This window comes from Hermetia illucens, chromosome 5 (genome assembly GCF_905115235.1).
Source record: "Hermetia illucens chromosome 5, iHerIll2.2.curated.20191125, whole genome shotgun sequence".
NCBI lineage: Eukaryota > Metazoa > Arthropoda > Insecta > Diptera > Stratiomyidae > Hermetia > Hermetia illucens.
This window is the reverse complement of record NC_051853.1, coordinates 48,355,366-48,379,044: the sequence shown is the minus strand read 5'-3', so window position 1 is coordinate 48,379,044 and position 23,679 is coordinate 48,355,366. Positions and strand designations below refer to the sequence as shown.

The 23,679-nt window shown below is 42.2% G+C and overlaps 1 protein-coding gene across 3 annotated transcripts in view; it reads left to right on the top strand.

Annotated features, from left to right (window-relative positions):
* The first annotated feature begins 4,560 nt into the window (after positions 1 to 4,560).
* The window catches only part of LOC119657273 (cytosolic purine 5'-nucleotidase), a 206,918-nt gene continuing 187,799 nt past the window's right edge, over positions 4,561 to 23,679 (top strand). Inside the window, exon 1 of one of the 3 annotated variants that reach the window (XM_038064110.1) lies at positions 4,561 to 4,846. The gene's annotated coding sequence lies outside the window, so the exon portion shown is untranslated. The remainder of the gene's footprint in view (positions 4,847 to 23,679) is intronic. The other 2 variants (XM_038064111.1, XM_038064112.1) reach the window with 2 other exon arrangements.

Here is a 23,679-nt window from a genome sequence, read left to right as displayed (position 1 = left end):
ACGTACTTGTAGCCCTGCCAGGATTCTTATCGGGACGGAAGCAGCTGTGCTTTGACCTGAAAGCCGTTTTCACGAATTGTCACTCTCGTGCACTAAAGTAACAGAATGCCAAAGGGACCAGCTCATACGCAACCTGCTCCGAATCGTTTGCCAAATCATAAATGAAAGCCTTCCCAGTTCGTCGTCGTTATCGCCTCTCACGTTAGTTCACCATCAGGTTGACAAGTCGTTATCCGGGGTTTGGGAGGAAGGTCTGAGTCAACTTTGTTCGGAAATAACAAGGGTTGCAACTATACTCTATCTGTCCGAACCCGTTTGGTCCCCTTGCGGTTATAGTGGTAGATAACTTAGTTCACTGTGAGAATAGGCGATTTATGCATTTTTAAGGTCAGCTTTTTTGGCATCAGATATAATTTTCGGGGCCATCTTCATTTTTCCTTCAAGGCTGATTGTATGGAATTTCTGTAGGTTGGGAGCTAGTCTCCACTTGGTGAAGTATCGGTAGTGAAGGATTTTGATTGGATTCGGTGTGGAAGCAAGTTTTCAGCTATCCGCGGTAAAGGGTGAAAAAAAGATTCCTGGGAGGACTGAGCGCTAAGAACGACCATCTAAACAATTAATTTAGCTTTAGCCAGCTCAGGCTCAAACTATCGGTTTCTACTGGATATAATTCGCACCCTTGGCGTGTTTTCCTAAACATATAAATGGAGCGTTTTCCATCCGATGCCACTCACGGTCACGCTGCTCCCAGGGCAGAGGTGAGGCAGCGTCTGAAGAGTTGCCTCTGCCCTGGACGAAACCGTTTGTCCTACGACCATCTGAGGCTTGATGAAGAACAAGTAAATAGGCAGTAAGTCTATTTGGGAGGAGAATGTATTGAAAACGTCCAGTCTAGCTGATTGTTTGGGAGTTAGACTGTAAGGATCGGAATGGGTTAATTGATGTATTCACCACAGCTTCAAAGCTTTAGTTAAGCATGTGGAGAGTAGAGGGGTGAGCCTTCGCGAAATGCTTAGTAAGGAAGTTTGCTTTTTCGGGGGAGGAAATGTTTTGTGGAAACATGTCGTTACGGCTGGCAATTTTGCCAAATCGCGGAGATATTTGCCAGATCTACCCCTATATGTTTGATTTTAGCTGACTCGGTTGTGGATTAAGATGTCGAAGTTCTTGTTCTTGGGGAAGTAGTGTTGCAAAAAATATCTATTCCTAAATATCCTACGCCGTAGGGTTCTTTTGTAGTGGATGTCTTGAAGGATATCGTCCGGGAGAGAGTTAAGGTTATAGAAGTTGGTACGAATTCACATACCATCCGAATTAATTCAGTAAATTGATGAATCACACTGTCAATAGTACCGTTAGAAACTTGCTAGTTTGGTGGGAGTTGGAGCTGGGTAGCCTGGTTTTGAGGGATTGGCTTCGGGCAGTTCTATGTCAAGGATTATGGCATCGCAGTCACTGATGCCACGTACGGTTTCATGAAAAGGGGCGGAGTTTGAACTGGAATTCACCCTGATGTTGCTGCTTGTCAGAAAATAGTCGAGAATGAATAGCTGCTCTTTACATTGTAGGTAGAGAGTGTCGATTTAAAATAGACGATGTTACGAGCAGCGGAGTATGTTGTAAACCAGCAATGCAGTTTTCGACCTTTATTATTAGTGTAGGGGTCCAACCAGGAGGTACGTCTACTGTTTAAACCTCCCTTAAACCAGGGACACTGATTTGCCAGTTCTGCAGGGCCGATCTGCGTAACTGGATTCTATAGTGGATAGGTTGTTCGAATGAAAGAGTTAGCAGGAATAGTAGAGGGGAATGACAAAGCCGGAGGAATTTGTCGGAAAACAGTTTTGTGATATTTTCCCAAGGTTTATGGGGTTTGTCTAGGATGGTATTTCTGCGAGCGGAAAGGGTGAAAATTTGAAAGGAGGGTTTTTCTCGTTATTGCAATCGAGTTTCCCATAGGAGTACTATTTGTGGATTGGATTTACATAGGAACAATTTGAGCTCGCACTTAAATTTTCTAGAATACCGATATATCGAGGACCAGCTGCTCTCCTCCTAAGTTCACTTCCGTGAAACTTAGCCTTTTAAGGCCCCATGTTGGGCGCCATTTGTGATGGTTACCACAGTGGGGTGACTAAATGATCATTCGTGTTCAGTTCAATACAGCTAATCTTGCGCACGTGCTAACGAACTTGAACAAACAAGATTCGAGTTTTTTTCGAATTTCTGAATAGCTCTACCTTGAAAGAGAGACTTGGGTTCCGTGCAAAGATCATGGTGCGCTACATATAATGCGAGTTGGGAAAGAGTTTCAGCCTTCAAGGCGAACTGGGAAGATCACTAAGTATAGCTGTCATCTCCGTTCGGACTGCACCGGTGAATTCAGGCTATAATAATAATCGGTAGTCCGATTGGATCAGGGCGTGTTAGAATACTTTATTTAGCCTGATTGGAAGGGATTTTAGTGCGTGGATACTTAAATGTAACCACCTCGTCCACTTCATTCTTAACAAATGGAGCGTTTTTCACGATGGAAGAACTGAAAGAGGCAAGAAGATATTTTTCCATGTCGCTGAAAAGTGCTGATCAACAAAGGTGAAAGAAACCCTAAGCTGCCGTCTATATACCGACTGTATACTTGATACTGGCGGAAAAGTGCTCGAAAGGCTCATGAGAAGTAGACTCACCGAAACGACATGTGCTGTTGGCAACTTATCCCTACGTCGGTTTCAGAGGAAAGAGATTCTGAGTGGGCTCAGTCACGGATACCCTAGATACTGTTCACCGAGTTGAGGAGTACACCCACTGATTTCGATAGTTAGTGCTTCTCTGAATGCTCCAACTTAAAAATGCCATTGGTTGTGTACAATCGGCAGATAATTTTGACACGCTAAAAATTCTTATCAGATTATCAAAGAGACCGCTTGCAAATGACGCTTTGGCCATTGTTCCTGAACGCATTGTTGAATAGGCGCAAAGCAGACTTAGCTTGTTGATAAACCGATGACTCACTGTGCATGATTTCAGCGTTTTGTTGGAAAAGAAAGGAAGTAGTTATCTTAACTAAGCCGAAAATTATCGGCAAGACAACTAAAGGGTCGGTTGAGTATCTTGGATTGGCGCTCGATTCGGCAGATAAGACTGCAGGCTAGTGATAACTGTTGGGGACCGTACATACGGCAAGAAACGCCTTTTCATAAGCACGACTCAACCCGTTCAGTTCTACGGCGAGAAAATAAGGACTGATGCTACTACCTTCTGCAAGTGCAGACCCATTTCTTTCCCCGGCTTCTAAGTAGACATGGTGATATTCAGTCTCACCTACATAGGGCGAGCGGAAGAGCTAGCTCGAATTATAATAATTTAACGAGCAACTCTCGCAATATAGGTTGCTACCTCCTCGCAATATAGGTTGCTTTAAGATGGAATTAGCAATTCACCCTCTATAGTTGGCAGCGTAGGCTAACCTTTAAAAGGTTTAATTTTTTTTAGCATTTTGTATGCAAAACAAAACCTTGTGAAAATCGGTTTGCTGTTTGTCACGTGCGATTTATTCGGGAGCGGTTACATGTACTTATTCTTGTGAAATTTGGTTGGGATATTGAAACTGCGATTCCCGCGCACGTAATGAATGCGATGGTATTGCATTGAGCTTACAGAGTTTCTCTGACATGTCATTTTTGGAAACTGACTGGTTGGGTTCACCCTAGAATCAAGTTTTGCAATAATATAGGCCACAATACGGAGTATAACGCTGGTGAAAAAACCCTTTATTAAGAAAGTTATACTAAGTCAATCTCGTTTCTTTCGTGTGAATTTACTGCAGTCCAAGACATAGATTGTCAATACTTATCGCACTGTATTGAATTGACTTGACCCTAGCCCAGATAGAGCGGTGATGTGAACCTGAACGCCAGATTGCTGTTAGGGATACCGAGCTAGTGAACCTCGGTCTAAAACTGGGATTTCTACAGTTTCTTATTAAGCTAAGCGTAGACCTGCAACTTAGACCCAGGTTGTTGCGCCGTTGATAATGATAATCTTTAGTAGCAATCCTTGATAGTTTGGGCATTTGGGAGATTGGTTCGACTAAATTTCCATTTTGTTGTCACAAGTTGGAGGTGGTCCTCAAGTAATCTAGTATTTTCAGTTTTATCATTAAGTAAATGAAACATAGCGCATCAGCCACGTTTACAAATTGTCGGTTTACTGGAATTTGCTTCAGCTCCCTCAAGGAATTCCCGAAGAATTTGCGTTCCTCCTCTACTGTTCTGGTCACTTCATACATGAAATTTATTTCGATATCGAGGAGAAGGTAATTAGATAAATTTCTGATTGCGCTATCATATCTCGCTGCAATAGTAAGCGTAAAATTGAAATGGGACAATCCCCATCAACACGTTTTTTATCCAGCGCTGAGTTGTTAGTGTCAGTTCACTTCAGTCAAGCGTTTCCACCTCTGACGCTTGAACTTCAGGAAGCTGCTTATCGCAAGCTCCGTTAAACTTGGGAAGCTCCCAACTGAATTTATCAACAAAAGTCTGGCGCAAACTCGCAGATGCTGGGATTTTCCTCGCTACCAACCGGAAAAATCGAAATTCTCGTCCAACTTTCAAAAATTTCCACCCTGCACGTCTGTCTTGGGATCTGCCGGAACGAAATTTGCGGTGTTTGTGTCACGGTTTTCGCGTATAAAAAGTCCACTTTAAAGGAAAACTCCTGGAAAATCCACGCGTCCTTCAAAAACGGGTTAGTGTGTCGCGTGCAGTACATTTCTCTGGAAAATCGATAAAAGATTGATTGTCGGGTTCAGTGGTGAGACGAATTGTGAAAGTGTAGAGCAAAAGTAAGTGGCTCGCCGCAGAAGGCGTTTTTCTATTTTGGTGTTGCTTTTAGCGCCTCCGACATTGTCTCATGGCTTCCCGTGTGCCGCGTGTGTGCCCGTGACTAATTTCCCCCAGTTCATGGAGCGTCTATTTTTGTTGGCCACAATTGGAAAGCTTGGAAACGGGCGGGAATCGGTGGGACCAGGCGGAATGTCAGATGCAGCCGTTTGTTTTGTTTCTGTTCCCATCTGTTCCGCGTTTCGCTCCAGTTCCAACAGCTGATTCGGTCGATCAGCTGCTTGATAAGCTTCGTTGTACGGTACTTGGTGCAGATGACGTATTACGTTCATTCAAAAATGCAACTGATTAACCCTAGAATGTAGCAAGAATGAAAACAAATACGGAAAGAAGTGATTTCGGGTGTGTTCAAATTTTAATTCTGCTAAGAAAGCGACGGAATTACTGGCGATAAAATACCCAAAGATTTCTTCTCAAGGGCCCAGGTTTTTTTTAAGTTTAAAAAATGCATGGACTTCTTTAAGTCTTCTCCTTATTATTGCAAAAAAAAAAAAAATTGAAATATTCCCTCTACAGAATATCAGTCGACCAAAAAGCAAATGAAGCCCTTTAGAGTCTGTAAAATGGATATTCGAGGAAGTGTTAGGGCGTTGGGCTCTTTCGGAGTGGATGCCGTGGGTAGTTGATGTTTGTGGATGGCAATGCGGATTCGAATCTGTACATCGATTTTTCTAAACATTTAAAATGAAAATTAAGTATTAGTTAAACATTCAAGATGTGCCAAACCAATGACCCGAAGCATAAAGTGTTATAAAGCATGGAAAACACGCATTTGATTACTGCTCGAGTGTCCGATGGTACATGACACTCCTTCACAACCCTCAGATTGCAATATTATTGAGAACCTGTGGCATTACGTCAATGATTGAATTTGTTAGCATTCTATTTCAAATAAAAAACTCTTTATGCAACCTTTCCCCCAAGAACTGCAAAGAAAAAAATCGGCCGAATATATCCAGCGTCTTGTCGAATCCCAAGAGTGAAAGCTCTATATGAAGCTAGAGTTTCAGATCAACTATTAACTAATAATTTTTTTTTAACGTTAGATGTAATTATTACAAATTTAATTCTGTCCGGATATATAAATTCTACCTAAGAAAATACAGTTTCTTTTGTATTTCGCTCTCAGTAAGGGTTTTCTTTGGTATTTTTTCGTTGATTTTCTTCCCAGAAACTGGCTATGCGTTACATTCTTGTAAAAAAAATACATACAACTCCTTTTACCTCCTTTCCGAACACTGCCGTGTGAAGGCCGTTTTTTTTTCGCTGCTTTTAGAAACTTTTTCTGAAGAACTGGATGAAGATGCAAATACGAATTTTTCACCATAGATTATTGATATCTTGAACATGCGTAGCAATTTTTCCAGCCCAGTAGAATTGTTCGTTATTGCAATACAGGGCAACTTATACACCCATCTCCAAAAAAGCCGTTTTTCTGCTGCCACGCTAAAGGGCACTGTGACCACCTTAAAGATAAAAAGTAAACGGCATTTTAACGTCAAGACATAACTACAATCCGCAAACTAGGATTATTAAAAAATATTAAAAACTAAATTTTTGGCGCCGTGTTAAACTTTTTTTTTGTGAATTTGGACGTTTTTTTAAGGATTCTTTATTGAATAAAAAAAAAAACTACTGAATGAATCGCAATTATCCTAGTTTGCGGACCGTAGAAATATGTTCTGAATAAGTCGTGAAAATTTCAAAGACTTTGGTTGGATAGATTTTGGGCTATGGGGGCCAATTTTCAACATGCAATTTCGAGAAAAACACATTTAAAAGCAGAATGCGATTTTTAGCCATAAAACCTTAACTGACCATTGATCTGCTATACCCAATCTATAAACCCTAGGTTTCTTCTAGAAACACATGTACAGCCTTGGCTTCAATTCTTGTCCTTTTAGTGAAGTTATTCGAACGTCATTCGGACTGATAAATACGCGCTTTATTACGGCGATCGACATAAGTCTGGCATGTGACTTATTACGTGTTTAACACTATAATTTCCGAACAACCCCGAATATCAAAAAATTACTTTGCTCATATATTCTACACTATATCTGGATATAATTGATGCCAGAAAAAAAAATTCGATTCCGCGGATCCGACACACGGGATGACTCCCTTAATATTTCTAATGGGGGTGTCCGGATTTCAATATTGCTCGCTATATATCTGATTTGATCCAATACTGAAAATAATAGTCATGGGTATTTGTATTCTTCATATTCCAATTGCTGCTGATTTATCACTTGTATATCGTGAAATGTGATGGTAATAAAACTGATGCAGCCAAATTGAAAACTAAATGTTAAAAAGTAGGAACTAAAACTAAGAAATTGTGTGGACGTCCTATTGCAAACAAAGCTAGTTGAGGTAGACCGTGACGATACGTGCCAGGGGAACTTCAAGGGCTTTTTCAGTCGATCTATTCTCCATCCGAAATTTCTCCAAGGACATTTGAAAGTTCGGTGATGCATCAAGAAGAATTCTTCCGATAACTGATGGAAATCCCCTACGCTACTTGCGCAAACGACGTTCATGGTATTGTGGAACAGCGACGTCGGGTAGAAGCTAGCCTAGTGGTGGTTTCTATTGTAGCGCACTAATGCAGTTTTAATCGACTTGCGCCAACCCTGCAAAATTCAGTTTGTGGGAGGGTGTCATAGTTCAGTTCTGCTCTCCTGACACCCCACAAATAGAGTAAGCGGTTTAAAAAGTGACGCCTTCAGTTAGCATTCTTGGTTGCTGGTGATCATAGCCGGCGATCAAAATCTTGGGATCTACGTAAAGAAAGATGTATCCGTTGGCGTGCTCACGATGATTATGACGTACGTGTATCCCTGCGAATACATCACGGGGCCGAATATAGCTATGTGCACATGATTAAATCGGGCATCTGGAACTTCAATTCTAACCCCAGATTATATATATGGTGCTTGGTTTACCCTTTGCTAAATCTTGTTAAGTATAACCCTGAAGGCTCTCAACTGCTTCTATTGTATTGATGACCCTAACATAGAAGTAAAATTGTTGCTGTGTATTACGAGGGTCGCATCCAAACCCGTTAATCGGCGTTTGGTTTCAGCGAAAGCTTATTCTAACTTCGACAACCACAAAAATGCCATTATTACGAGGAGTCTTCTTAAGTGGTATTTTCAAAATTACGTATGACTATATATTTTTATTTCCGAGTTATCACAATCTCGGCAGATGCTGGATTTTACCTAATACTAGCACTAAGTGCCAAGCATTTAGGCTCGGAAGATCCTACCTACTTAAAAACTAAAGGGGCGCTAGTGGTAGTGGCCGGTGGTAGGTCAGTGGAAAAATCCGTCGAGTACTCCCCGCAACATCAAGCACGTATGCAGAATGGTGTACTTCTGCATGGTTTGAACCAGACTGTACGAAAGTCCCAGGACATCAAGGGAAGCCGTGAGGGATTTAGGTACAATACCTGTAGCTGACAATATTATGGGAACTACAACCACCCGCTCGAGACGCCAAATTTCTTTGATTTCTCGAGCCAATGGCTTATAGTTCACCTTCTTCTCCACGTATTTCCGTTCAATGTTGCTATAATGGGGGATAGCAACATCAATAATATACGCGGAGCGACCCGTCTTGTCAACTAACAGTACGTCAGGCTTGTTGTGTGGAGTATGGTGATCAGTCAGAGAACTTGCCGGTCCCAATATCAAAAACCCAACCCAAACTATCAAAAACCGGACATGTTCCCGTGTTCAGCCTATGCTTGTATGCAAGGTTTTGATGGATAACCTTACATACAGCATTATGCCTGGTGATGTATTGCACCGGTGTCATAACAGTACAGGCAGAAATGAGATGGTTCAACGTCTCTAACGCCGAACCATACATTCTGCACTGGTCGTTCTCCACCCGTTCTTTCATGATGAGCTTTTTATAAGCTAGTATGATGGATGGATGGATGATGCATTCGGAATTTGGACATAGTAGTCCGTATCCGCCGCTGGACGTTTTCCAGACGGTTTTCGTCCACGGCAATATTCCGAATGCATAAGCCAGTGAAGGGATAGCGAATACGTACAACGCGCTTATTTTATTCTTCCCCGAGAGATGCGATTTCAGTACCAGCTTTACACGTCGCAGAAATTCGGACAGCAGAGCATCTTTCAGATCACCAACTCGAGCATGGGTTCCTTGCACAATTCCTAGGTACTTGTAGAAGTCTGTCTCGGTCATAGCTTCGAAGTGGAGGTCACCAATGCTATGTCCGGCATGTGGCTCGTGACGACCTTTGCGGATTGCTTGGATTCTACACTTGTCTAATCCAAACTCCATCCGAATATCACGGCTGAACATGTCTGTTATTCGCAACAGACTTCTAAGATGGTTGTCAGTACCTGCATACAGCTTGATGTCATCTAAGTACATCAAGTGTGTCATTTCGCACTTAGCACGTAGGCCATACTTTACTGTAAAACCATGCCCTCTAGCATCATTCAGTAGCCATGAAAGGGGGTTCAGTGCCATACAAAACCAAGGGGACTCAACGAAGATGGAAGATGCCCCTCCGTATACGGATGGGCTCTGAGGTATTAGCACCCTCAGATGTACGCACCGATAAGGTGGTATGCCACCCTTTCATGACTGTCGCCAAAAACTGTATTAGCCTCGGATCAATGCGATACAGATGTAGGATGTCGATTAGCCAGGTATGCGGAACGCTATCAAAAGCCTTGGCATAATCGATATAATAACTAAAGAGGTTTCTTTGGCCTCTAGTTGCTTGTCCTACAACTACCGAGTCGATAATGAGTTACTCTTTGCAACCCCTTGACCTAACTCGGCAGCCCTTCTGCTCCTCGGACAGAATGTTGTTGGTCTCGAGGTGCGCATTGATCCTTCCACTAATAATGGACATGATGAATTTGTAGAGGGTTGGTAAGCAAGTAATCGATCTTGTGTCTGCGGGGTTATGCACCGTGTCCTTCTTAGGGATAACGTAGGTAATCTTCGCAGTGAGGAAGGGTGGAAATTCCTCACGACCTCATTTATACTGCGTGCCAACCGACTGTGTACGCTGGTAAATTTCTTATACCAGAAATTCTGCACTCGATCCAGACCTGGGCCCCTCCAGTTCTTCGAGCTGTTTATGGCTCGTCGAACTTCTTCTTCGGTAACATCCACAAAATGCATGCCAGGCGTATTGGCATGGCGGGTGCCTTCGGCGGTGATCCACTAAGCATGCTCAGCATGCTGTGCGGGTAACCCCCAAAGTCCACCCCATTACTCTTTCGCTTCCGTCACCGAGAACTGTATTATCTGGACGCTCTGTTGGGATTCGATGAGAGATCTGAAAAAGCTCCGCTGGTTCCTCGCGTGTGTTGCATTCTGGACACGTATAATACCGTGACACTTCTCGGTGAATTCAACTGTGTATACACTTTGCCCACTCCTTGGGACTTCTATTGCTTTCAGCTCGAAGCCCGTCCTCTCATTAATTAGCTGACGTCCACGCAAATCAACCAGTAAGTCTCAATCTGACCTTAATATTGACTTTTCTACTTTAGCGAGTCTATCTAAACTCCCGTCGTAAATTGAGGTTGATGGTAAACTTGTGCACTCAGTAAGTAGAGAAGTTGAGTTTGCATCGTAAATCTTTAAACTTGATTGTGGTGGCTAATTTTTCATTCTCCCGCATAGAATAAGCGAACCACCCCCTCCCTCTCCACATGTCGGCAAAAAATCTGAATCTTGTTCTGCTATCGATGATGACTAGGTAGGTTTGGGGAACATGGTCGCTCTGGCCGGCTTAACTCCGGGTGACCTTTCTAGTTTCCTTGCTTATGGCGATTGGTCCACTCGGTGCTTTATACCTACGTATGTGCTTTATATCTGAACCGGTAGTGATAAAACTAAAGAGCTTCGACTCTACGCTAGCCCCGCTATTTAGAACGAGTCCTTCTGCGGTTACCATCTCTGGCCATTCGCGTTGCGTGACGGTCAGTATTCATTTGATTTTACTGATGTACTGCTTGACGCAGCAACTCCATTTGAGAAACGTTCGTTCTGTCACTCTGGGGTTAGCTTGAGCCGGATTATTATATTAATTCAATTCCTGATCATTAATGGATTATTGCGATGCAATCCGCACAACCTCCGTCAACTGAAAAAATAGACTCTGACAAATGTACTCGACTTTATCAAACACGATTTTTAGACGTGCACATATTCTGACATAAAGAATGGCTTAAAATCCGCAAATCCCGTAGTAAATGCAATGGTTTTTTCGCACATTATGTCCCTGAAGTAGATGCTTAAAGCAGGTCCTCCATCCACATTCCGTTGGGCGAAAATTTGGCTAATTCTCAAGCGTTTAAACTGAAGGATGCCCTCTGTTACTATGAGCTTTGTGGGCGGGGAGGGAGGCGGGAAAGGGAATACTATAATAAAAAAAACTTAATTCAGTTTATATAATTAATTGTTTAACTTGCGTTTAAATTTCACGGATCCTGGAAAGTTTTAAAGCGACTCCTTACTGCTATACGGAGTCGAAAGCGTTTCTGAGATGGAGGCGACAGATTATTGTCGATGTTTTCTGGTTTAGGCTTAGAAGAATGTTCGATTTCAAAGGGGCTCTGAGCTCCTTGTATATGGCAGGGTTCAGCTCAGTGTTGACGAGTCGGTTGTGGAGGTGGTTGGCACAGATGATCACGGAATGAGGGGTGTGGCGATTGTGGAGAATATCTGTTCCTAAATAATCTCGATCGGAGAATTTTTTTGTTTTTGACATCCCCCAAGATATCACTGGGGTCAGATTGCGGTTATTGAGAGAATGGATTGGTATCAGTTCGTTACTAATTTACTGCATTTATGTGTTTCCAACGGGCTTCCTAAAATTCAAGGGCTGATCACGGAGTTGGACGTGGAGGATAATGTCATCGTGGTCGCTTTTGCTTGGGACGGTTTCAAGGAAATGGTTGATGTAGAAGTGAGCAAGCCCATTATTGAAGGTAAGGGAAAGAGTGACAGGTTAATGTTGGAGTGTGAATTGGCGGATGCGCGTCTTGTACTGGTTTGCCCATACATCGGAGTGGAACGGCTGTCTCTCGTTCAGGTCTCTTCCAATTATGAACGACCAAAGTTTACCAAGTGTGCAGGGCTGGGACGCGCGAAAAAAATGAAAGGACTGATCAAGGTAGTATATGGAAGCTACGAAGACGGTGGACGACGGTTGAATAGGTGGCGGTCGACTAGTTTTTCGTGGATAAGGTGGGGCATATTTCCTGACTTGACTGTCCTGAAATTCTCATTTTCTACGTCAATGAATGGAAAAAAATTTCCACATACTTTTGCTTTTGTGTAGCAGGTTGGTGCGGTGTCGTGGTGGCTTTTGATGGGTGCGGAGCCATAGCATCCTTTATTGTTGGAAATCCGAGTGTGATAGTGGTGACGGTTGTAGCTGATTGGCAGGTGCGCTGCTGCAGGTGGCGCTTCAAAATCCTGATCCAATTGGATTGTTGTGCTAACCATTATTATTACTATGATCTATCTATAGAATATCTCCATCCCATTGTTATATATTGTTATCCGTGGTCCCATATACACGAAATTATTCACTTGTTCAAAGTTGCAGTCGTACAGTGTTGCATTTTGTGCTCTCCATTCTCTAAAGTGGGTCCTGCTCTCACTGGCTCCTCAAGGCCATCAAGGTCTCTTTATCATGGAATTTGTATCGTGCCACAGTGTTTACAAATTCTGTGAAGGTCAGGATTTGATGCTCTGGGGACCTACTTTGGAGCCATACTAGCCTCTTGTTTAAATCCAGAATCGCTGCTGAAACTTTTCTTTAGTTGAACCACTTTCGCCCTAACGGATGCCCTTGGCTAATTTTTGGCAACGAATTTGGCTAATTTTTGGCAACGAATTTGGCTAATTTTTGGCAACGAATTTGGCTAATTTTAAATATCTCAAAAACGTCTGTATACATTGTATTTCCAGTATTTACTCAAGAGTCGATTTACTAAGAATGTCTGCTTTGTAGTTGATTTGTCTTGTTGAAATTGGTCCCAAAAATCTGAATTATCCTTTGCGGGACCTTGCATATGTCCTCCCTCGCCGTAACTTCGCTTTTGCATAATATGACTATATTCATTTTTGTAATGCCTGTTTTCCTAACGGCTGACGAGGTCTAGGATCCATCTGCTTTGGATCGCATTTGGCCTTGCCTAAAAATGTGGCCACTGTAGACGTATTCTAACTTTATTCGTCGCCTTTTTTTGCATGTCAACCTTGATCCATACCTCCGGGGTTTTACCTACTCCAGTTCCGTGTCATCAACTTCTCAAAACCCAAATATACATCAAATTTTAAAAAAATCGCAATGATGTAGCCACATAATCAAATTCGTTGTTTATTCCATTCTCCATCCCCCATATTGGGTGATGTAGAGTATGCTACCTCTTTTGTTTAGCTTAAGTTGAACATTCCTGCATATACAAAATACTTCGGAACTACCAATAATATCTGAATCTGAATATTTTCAGAATCCCATATTGGAGAAACAGGGCCACAATTTTCCTTACCATTGTCCATTTGACACCACTTTGTAACCAAAGTAGGATTTGATGACTAAGTTGTCTTGTGTTGAGTTGTTACTTGAGTGCTTACCTTTACACCCTTTCAACGAACTATGGACCTTGTCCAAATGTTTCTTGATCTGGGGCAAGAGATAAAGAAAGTCAATCTAGAGGTAAAAACTAACAATATTGAAACTTACAGTATTTCACTGGATTGCAAGTTAAGGACTTTTAAAATTTGTAACTTGCCACTATGTTGATTTTTCGAGGTTTGATTGTCGCTAGTAAATTCGACTGTACCACAAATTCAGGTAATTTTGTATCGTTCAAAGTCATAGTCACGAGTTTTGTCATCATAATTCAAGCCAATCATAATTGACAACCAACCATTTCTCTCTTTAGATACAAACTAGCGCGTGTAAACTCCCAACAGAGGCACCAAACAGAGTGAATAATATTTCTTTGGTGTAAACATAGAATTAGATACAATTCAATGAAGAATACTAAATCTTGAAGGACAGTCATATGCTGAAAACGAATGTTTGGGTTTGAATAGCGTAATAAAAAACTATTTATTCCGGACCTACTAAAGCACGACAGGAAGTCGAATCTTTCCACTTATCCTTCCTTTCTGCCGTTTGCCTTCAAACATAAACTTCCATTTTTAGTGTTGAAATCATGTAGAGTTCACAGGAAAAGGATGTGTTGGAGGGGGTACGATCGCAGTGTGTCCATATGATGTACTATGAGAAGTTTGCGTTATATCCTGCAGGCAAGGCTTGAATTTATGGTCCTGAAAGGCAATCATAACATAAATACAAGATATCCTTGCCGATGTCATATGATTAAGGTTGGCTGGTAATGTATAGTAAAAGGATTATTGGGTTATATGTAATATATTCGTTTAGGAATTTGTTCAGTTCTAAAAGCGAGCCCTTCGTGCATATAGCAAGAATATATAGTAGATCCCACGGACCCGAGACTGCATATATTTTTTGCAACTCAAGTTAGTCATCACCATCACTAATAATTACTATGATATCTGATAAGCAGAAATTTACTATTTCACATTATTTAGTAAAAACCACCTTAAACCTCTCAATCTATAGTTCCATTCATATTTTTCCACGAACTCGCCATGTCTTTTTCATGGAAAAGCTTTCTACTGAACTTACGTCACTTTCCATACTATCTAATTTCCTGTAGATACATATAAATCTCTAATGGGAAGCATTTCTTGTTTCTTCTTTTCTATCAATAAAAGGTTTTTGATATGATAGTTTCTTTTTGATTGATAAGCTTTTTTCAGATGTCTTAGTCATATCTTTATTGAAGAATCATGAATTCACGAACTGCTAAATTTTCCAACTTAAAATGATACATGGTACCTTTGCGTATACTTACTAGTTTTTGGTGTGCCCCGCGAACACAGTAATTACGAGAACATCCACAAAATCGTTCGCGGCAGGTCCCATATAAGTGGCCCAGATATGGAACCTTGAGGAGCTTCTGCCATAGCATGGTACCCTTCAGTACTTCATCTGTCCGGTACCATAGGAGACTCGCCTAGAGGGAGCTAATTTTCGAATAATCTAGCGTGGAAGTTTGGGACACCTAATTTTGCTAAAGTCCTCTTAATCCAACACAGATGGCTGAATTAAATACATTTTTGACGACCAGCACAAGCAAGGCGCCAAAAGTGTCCAAGGCCATAGCATCAGTTGCGACGCGCTACCTCATCTTAAGCCGCCATTGCCGCGCTGGTGAACGGGAGCCGTCTATTATATAATACTTTCTTCACTCTTCTTTCCATGGGATCTCAACGAAAGATTTTCTTGCTATTTTGACAACAACCATGAACAATTCATGCAAGGTGATCTTTTCCTATCCACCTTGCTGATAATAATTTTCTCTCATGAATTCGGATTCACTTCAAAAAATGGTTTTATGTATTTCACGTTGAGATGATTCCACCGTTCTTCTCGGGTCATCAACTGCTTCCCCGGTAGGCTACCCAAGCATCGTGCCTGTGTTCTATTCTTGACGCCTCAGAGTCACTAAAGGAGATGTTAGCCGACTACCCAATTCGAGTTCCACGCCAGGAATTATTTTATGGCCCTCTACGTTCCCACAGCTACCCAGTATCTATTTGTAACTGCTATAGGCGTGGATGCAATGTTCTTAAAAAGTCAAAGCTCCTTGAAAGGTCTGTTTCCCAAATGACAATATTGCCGAACGTTAGTTATTCCCTCTTGCATCTCTCACCCAAGCAGAGCTTCTATAATACTGATGGTGTTCTCAACTTGCGCAAGTTAATCTGACACCTCCTGTATCAACCTCATCTATAATATTTACAAAGTTGAGCCCATTTTTGTATAACAAATATTTGATACTACCGACATCATGCCGGTCATCTACACCTACTTGCCTTTTGTAAAATAGACGTGGTTCCTCGATGCAATCCCCTTTCCGGTCTATGTTCATTGTTAGTTTATGATTAGCCAAATTTCATACATCAGAAGCCCCTCTTCAGATATACTTGCTCTGTTAGCCTGACCCAACTTATCTTCACTTTTCCCACTGTAGTCAACTTGACCTTTATGACGCTTTGCTCCCGGTCGATGGGGTTGAACTACTCTTCAAATGCATTGAGGATATCCTGTCAAGGAATGACCTCATCAAGGTCCTTGCATCCTACTTTTATCTCTTGCTTTCAGGTCTTTACCTCAGCTTATTGATTCAACACCTCCAAGTCCCTTTCCGACGTTAACCTGAAGCCTTCAGCAAGTTCTGCAACTTTTGGAAAATTTCAGGGTTAGGCAAATTCTTTTCTTTTCTTCTATACTCTAGGTGCCATTTTTTAGCTCGCAAAGAAAACAAATGTCTCTCCTGCTCTGTCTTCTTGCCTACCAAGAATGCGTCAGTGTCGATCCGAGTAATACCGGTTTTTTTTCCGACTTCTATGATATGCTGAGAATTTCTCTATCCATACGAAGATATACGTTTGATGGAAGATTTGGTTACTACGGACAGGAGTATTCCTATTAAGTAAATATCTGTGCTTGGCTCAGGCACAGACAGATAAGAAACTCTTTTTGTTTTTCCCGGTAATGGATCTTTAAAACTCCTAACTTCCTCCTTACTCCTACTCCTTCGTTTATGTCTCTTTTCCGTCGATCGTATGTTGGCGGTAGGTGAACTATTCCGTTTGAGCGTGTACAGGTATCTAAGGTTATTTGTTTTTCTGTGTAATCTGCGTATTTAGACTTTGCTGACGAGAATCAGTGTTTAGGTCCGACTACCTTTTTCCAAGCATTCTCATCGTTGTTGTCACATAGTCAGCAATTCCTCTCTTTTGGTTTTCTCCAGACCCCGGTCGAAGAAGCTCCACCCATCATAGACACCTTTCGTTTCATCGACGATGATATCAAGGGCGGTCTGCACGGAGCACTGGCCTATAGGGGACCATGCCGCTAGACTCGGCATACCCTACAATTCGCATTGCCGAAGCTGCGGAGAAGGAAGGCAAACCCTCAGGCACTTTCTCTGCGATTGCCCAGCTCTAGCTAGAGTCAGGCTACGGACCCTGGGTAAGCTATTCGTTGGGGACTTCAGCGATATTTCTAGTATGAGAGAGCTGCTTTCTTTCATGAATGCTACGGGCGGGCTGTGAAGATCCAAGCCGGCTAGACTCTGTCTCCCTGCTCCCATAACAGCGGTCGCGGTCTTAGGAGTTTGTGGCATCAAAACGGTGCACCAAAGCGCTAACTGGGCTCCTTGGAGCGGCCACTGATACCTACATACCTTGCGTTCGCCTTCCTTATCGTGCTAGAGAGTTGTTTCTCTCGATTATCGCCTGGTATCTCCACGATTTTAGATTTGTCTGCGCAGTGTGCAGTATTAACTGAGTCTTGAAGTTTTCTGTGACCTTTCTTGTTGGTATTCATATTCACTAGTCAGGATCATACCTACTGCCAGACGATTGAAAGTAGAATAATTCGGCAGTTAAGCTATTTACCTCGGAATGAGTATCGTCTCCGTGTTAACGAGCCGCATATCATCGCGATCTATTCTTTTGTATGAAAGTTTCTCTCCGATGATGTGCCTGAAATATTATATTCTGCTCCAATCAATTCTTCAAAAAACCTTGGCCGTCCATGGCTTTTGCGGACAAGCTTGGAATGACTCTCGTCTCTTAGCATCTGAATCCAAGCTATCCAGTACTTTAATGGCACCTATTTTTACCGAAATGAAGCTAGATGCTGACTTTCTCATACGTGCCTGTATCACTTCGTTGATGCATTCCCACAATGTCGTTCCACTTGTAAAATTGTTAACTTATAGGTTTTTGCCAAAGTTTGTAAGGTATTTGCTTGTTAGGGGACTTTTGCACTAATTCGTCTTGCGAGGTCAAATCTTGAATGACCCTACGCTTATTGATGTAAATTTGGTTCGTATGCAAATGTTCGCCTTCTGTTCTGTGCCTAAATCTATCAATAATCGCTTCCTACAAACGCTACAGTTTAATCTACTTTATCAAAGCTGGTCTGGATACTTAGATTTGATGGGGATATTATGGTTTTGAGCACTCGCCAAGTAAATTCTTCACTTAGCTGCGAAAGTCTGTCAGTCCTCAGATGAGCTTTCTTTTTCGTTCCTCCGGATCCTGCTCTCTCCCTTTTCTAATTTGTCCATTCAGATGGGTGACGTTAGGCATGCTTCCGATGCTTGAAATGGCAAACCCTAATCTTCTTTTATTTTTTTTAGCTTTGTATATGCCTCCTGTCCTAAAGGGTTTTTCATATTGGTTTTTTTTCCCAGTTAATATTCAGTAGGCTGCGCTTCAGGTTCATTATCATCAAATTTATAACTGTGCAGGTGATAAGCATACAGCAGCAGGATAGCACCAAGATAACCATTGCAAACTGGGATTCATACTCGTTGCAACGGGATCGACAGGCTCAAATGCGACCATAGTACCATATGCTTTTTTGCCCGTCTCAATTCAATCACCATGCACCTTTACCTTTACCACTATTTTCAACATATCGATTTTTCAGCCTCTTAGTTCCTATTGGTTCTTCCTCTATGACACTGCAGTCTGATATGGGTTGTTAGCCTCCCGAAATCTTCGTCTTGAATCTTCTGAGTCGAGCGACTACGTGCTCCTATTCCGTAAATGAAGCAGTGTATAACTTGGATTTTCCACCAAGTCTCCCCATTTATTTCAGGGCTCTACCGGAGGTCGATTATCTTCGACCTTGTCTTTGAGTATGCTCCTGGGAATTCTTCCGACGTCCTTACGCTCGACATGTCCTGGCCACTAGAGCTTTTGAATTTTAATATGGGTGGCGACTTCTGGTTCGTCGTCCAATAGGTACGATTCACAGTTGTATCTCATGCGCCATTTGTCTCATTTGGGTCTTGTGGGTCCCTCCTAATATTATTTATATGCAGTATTTTTCTCATCAAATTTCTGCTAGCATACTTGGTCAAACCATTCATTCTATTTGTGTCGAGGTTCGAATTCGATGTTTTACTCTGCTGCAGTCTTGATTGCGTCTTTTAACTGATTTCACTTCTTATCAATGCTGTCGCCTTGCTGGTGTTGATTCCGAGTCTACAGGATCTTTTCTTCTAACGCTTCAATACTGGAGGTCTTCAACATCGAATCCGATATCTGGGGTGAGCCGGCTGTGCCCATTTTATGATTGCATCTATAACTTGTTTTTCAATGTAGTCATTTCATTTCATTTGGTGAGACTCATGTTCTTTTGTGGATCCTGTAGTGAGGAAAACAAGACAATGACATTGTCATGTTGGTGCTGCAATTGAATTTGCTTCCATTTTCGACAGCTATATCGTAGAGATTATAGTCACAGGTAGCCAACTATTTTCGATCTTTGCGTCGAATTCGCAAAGTAATATCCTTACGTCGTTCGAGGGCAGTGAATCAAATACTGACTCAAGGCGACTATATAATTTGTCTTTCACTGAGTCATCCTTGTGTTCCGTTGACATTGATTAGTCAAACGTTGGAAAATTTACTTTTCACTTCCTCCGTTGATTGGTCTGAAGGCTGTGATGTTGCGGGCGAACTTATTGTAGAACCAGATTTCGAGATTCAAGATTTTTTCCTCTTTTGCAAATAGCATTGAGTCAGACCTCACTGCTCACTAATAATTTCGTTTCCTAAACCACCAAGGTTTATTTCTTGTACTTTTCGACCTGCTAAGTAAGTGCGCTAAGAACGCCAGTACTGAATAATAAACGGATGTTCCAGGCTACAAACTTGTAGTCCTGCCGTAGTTTCGGCTCCGATTCGGGACTCAATTCCGAGTTTCAAGATAATAGTTTACTATAACAGGTTATCAGCCTGTTGCACAGCCCCTTATTTGGGGTTACTAACATGAAGTTGAGGGTAGGATTTTAGGTGAGGCTATAGGCATGCATTACGCAGGAATTTATTGAAGATTGCAGTGCTGAATTTACAAACTCCCCTGAGACACGTATTCTCGTACGTCTTAGTTACCTAGATGTTTTTCCTCTTTTTCTTGTACCATTGTGGCTGTCTGTCCATCGGCAGATTTGCGATTGAATGCTTGTGTTGACAGCACACTGTCTGGGCACAGCTTTAGGCGTTTTTTTGTCTCCCCATTTTCCTCGCAAAACTTATTATATGGCTATCTATTAGCTATCACTAGTGCGGTAAGTTTAAAAAGGTCAACAACTTTAGCTCAAAAAAAATAGTGAATGATCACTTCTGCAGGTTGGAAATCTGTTCCGATTAGATAAGATCAAGCTCTCCCTCTTGAAGGTGCTTCCTTCGTTCCACGGTCCTGTTGGTGGTTAGATGCTTATGTCGACCAAGAATATCCCGTGGTACGTTCTTCTACATCTTTGCCAATGGAATTCCAAAGGATGATATGTTCTGTTTATATATCTCATTTTTCAAGCTACTTGTCAGATGTTACACTGGTTAAGTTATCCACCACCGGGGCACTGCAATCAAAATTTACCGCATGCTTACTTGCTCACTCCAAAAATCTTTTCTCCAAGTCCCTACATCATAAGTCTCACCTATCTCTCCTTCTCCTTTCTAATTTTGATTTGCAGTTGATACATAGCCATTGTGAATTTTACACGGGAGACGGATTTCCGGGAGGCGTCCGTCATACATGGAGGAGTCAAGATCCCTCCGCACGATGACCACGTTTTTGTGTAGTAGTGGGTAGTGACGACTTCAGCTTCCGCAATGCATCCTTGAACAAACGCAGCAATCCGGGGGTATTAAGGCTCGACCTAATGTCGAGCACACAGTCATTGGGGAGCCTCAACTTCTCCCCGTATACTAACTTCGCGACAGTTGCAGCAAATTTCTCATTGGCTGTCCGGGGGGTCAGTAGGATAGCTGGCAGGACTTGCGACCAGGAAAAGTCATCTTGGGCCATTTTAGCGACTTTCAAACTCCTTTGCCATTTTTTTGGGCATCCTATAGGACGTTGCTGTCCAGTGGCATTTGAAGCTTTGGAGATTATCTAACTTCCAGAAATGGGAAGACTCGTATTGCATTGCCTGATCGGCGCACATTGGAGCATGGAATCCATTCTCTACCGAGGGCCTCAGAATAAGATTGTGTAAAAATATCTTGCAAAGGTGCCACCTGAGGCCATCGCGTTAAACTATCGAATATTGTGAAGCAACACCTGAAACCATGGGAGTCTCCCAAAACGCCGATTATGTCGAGACGGATCGTGTGGAAACGTTTGATAGACCGCGGGAACACGCCTGCCTCTTTCTTCACAGATTTCGTAGTTTTCCACTTCTGATTACGATATACTTTCTGGCTCAATAATTAATATCCTGGTTCATGGACGGTCAGAAAGATTTTGCAGTGATTAACTGATTCGATAGATGTTTAACGTGCCAAGAACCTTTCCAGATCCTTAACTGTTTTCGGAAACGGGAAGCTCAAAATCGCTTGCACATTGACTGGGTCCGGCTGGATGCCTTCAAGGATTATCAGGTGACTGAGGAACTTCAACGTTAGAATTCGTATTTCTCAACGTTGAGTACTTAACACGCAGAAATATTCGCTCAAAGTGTTCTAAATGCTTAGACTCAGTGGAGGACGTGACCAGAACGCGACCAGAACATCATCCAAATAAACGGAACATAAATGGAGGCTTCGTAGTACAGAGTGGATGAATCTCTGGAAGGTTTGTGACGCATTGCACATTCTAAAAATCACCGTAGGCAACTCGAAGAGTCCGAAAATTGTGCATATTGCGGTTTCCCGAATATCTTCAGGGATTTGGTAGTATGCATTGACTAAATCCAAGGTCGAGAAAATACGGGAGTCTAAGATTGAGTGCATAAAATTGCGGATGTCGGCCTGAACTTAGCGAAGACCAACAGTTGTCTGAAACGACTCAGAGAGACTACGCTTGGTAGTGATTTTGCGGTATTTGTTCGAGTATCTGGGTTAGCAACGTCTTTAAAAGCGATGGAAGGAAAGTTTAGGCATGCAATTTGAGATTCTTCCTGATATTCTATGGGACGTTGTGGGTTCAATGGGGATGTATTTTGCAGATCCACTAGCACCCCATAGGGCACAGGAAGTATGAACCTAAGACGGGAGTGGTGATATCTGCTATGATGAAGGCCATGAAAACCTTCGTCGAAGTCATATATTTACCTGCTTGTAGCCATTACTGCGAGGAGAAATTTGCTGGCAGGTGTTTTAACAATTGTGGCATTAGTCGATTATTCCGGGATATGGGGAGAAACGAGGCTTCAGCGCTTATATCTTTTACATAGTGACGCCAATTCAAGGGACTTTAACAATTTACTTTTTCCGCACTTGTAGGAGACTGACCGATGGAGCTCCGAAACTCTTCAGACTTATTACCAAACAGAATTTTTCACACTTCACGAGGCGGAATCGAACATTGTCCGTTGGCACGACAAGCTCGCTCCTGTGAGATGCCCGGGGAATTTTCGTAGTAACTTTTGGGTGTCGAGGGCAGTAAATAAAAAAGTCGAGATCTGATCGAAAGCAAAGAAAAGGTTGGACTTGCAATGATTTGACTTGATTTACTTGAGTGTGTGAGTTTGATTATAATATTTTAAATTTAAGAGGAAAACGCTAAAACTTTGTTCAGTCACGAGCGATGTGTTCAGCGCCGCGGTCGGATACAGAAGAGACCGACTTATTTCCATGCGGTCCTTACTGTCCCAACCAACGGCATTTTTTTACCGCTGGTTCTCCACTCCCATGGTGCGTTCAGAAAACGAGTGAGTGGAGAGTTTCGGAGTTCAGCGCCATCTACCCGTCCGCATCCGCAACATCCGAAATAAATTTCGAATGCTGCAGATCCTGCCGCGCCACAGGACCATAAAGTATTACGCGGGCGCGGGCTGGTATATTTCATAACCTTTCCCCCAAAACTTCGGTAAAATCGGCATGCTCCAGCACATGTCGAGAGTCCCGACGAAAGCACCCACGGTCTTCGTTAATTTAGAGACGGTGGTTGCACTGCCAAAGTCTGCTGCAACTGAGTCACCTGGTTTGATGTACCACGGTATACTTCGACAGCCACGGGTGCTCGTGGGCTTCATGAATTTTACCGGTGATCACTGCAAACGTGTCCAGAGACTTCGAATCTACACATGCCAGGATGGTCTCGATGGTCGATGCCGATTTTGTCACCACCCAAATACTTTATTTCGTGGAGCGGTAGGCTTGGCGCATGGTCATCAAGCATTAGCTTTGTTGGTAAGTGATTGAGTATGGCCGTTTTACTTACTCACTCATCCGTTGAGCTTCTCCTTCAACCTTTTGTACGGAATACTTTTGAAATCTTTTCTAAATCGAACACAAGTTCTTAATCGGGGTCATCAATTGCTGTATAAAAACATACTATTGCTATCAATCACTTTAATATTATGTTTAATATTTTAATTAAATCTAATTGGACAAATATTATTTTAAACAATGACGGGGTCCTGTGGTTAAGGCCAAAACAATAATGGCAACTGACTGTCAATATGTTATCATAATATTCCGGACTCATACCCGTCCGATTCTTTCCAGAGCATTCAAAATTGAGTTCGCTCGTTAGCAAGTCGCTCGATCTGCCACAACCCCTCAAATATTTTATAATAACCAGTCCCGAAAGAAACTATACTTCATTCACATGAAATGTTCC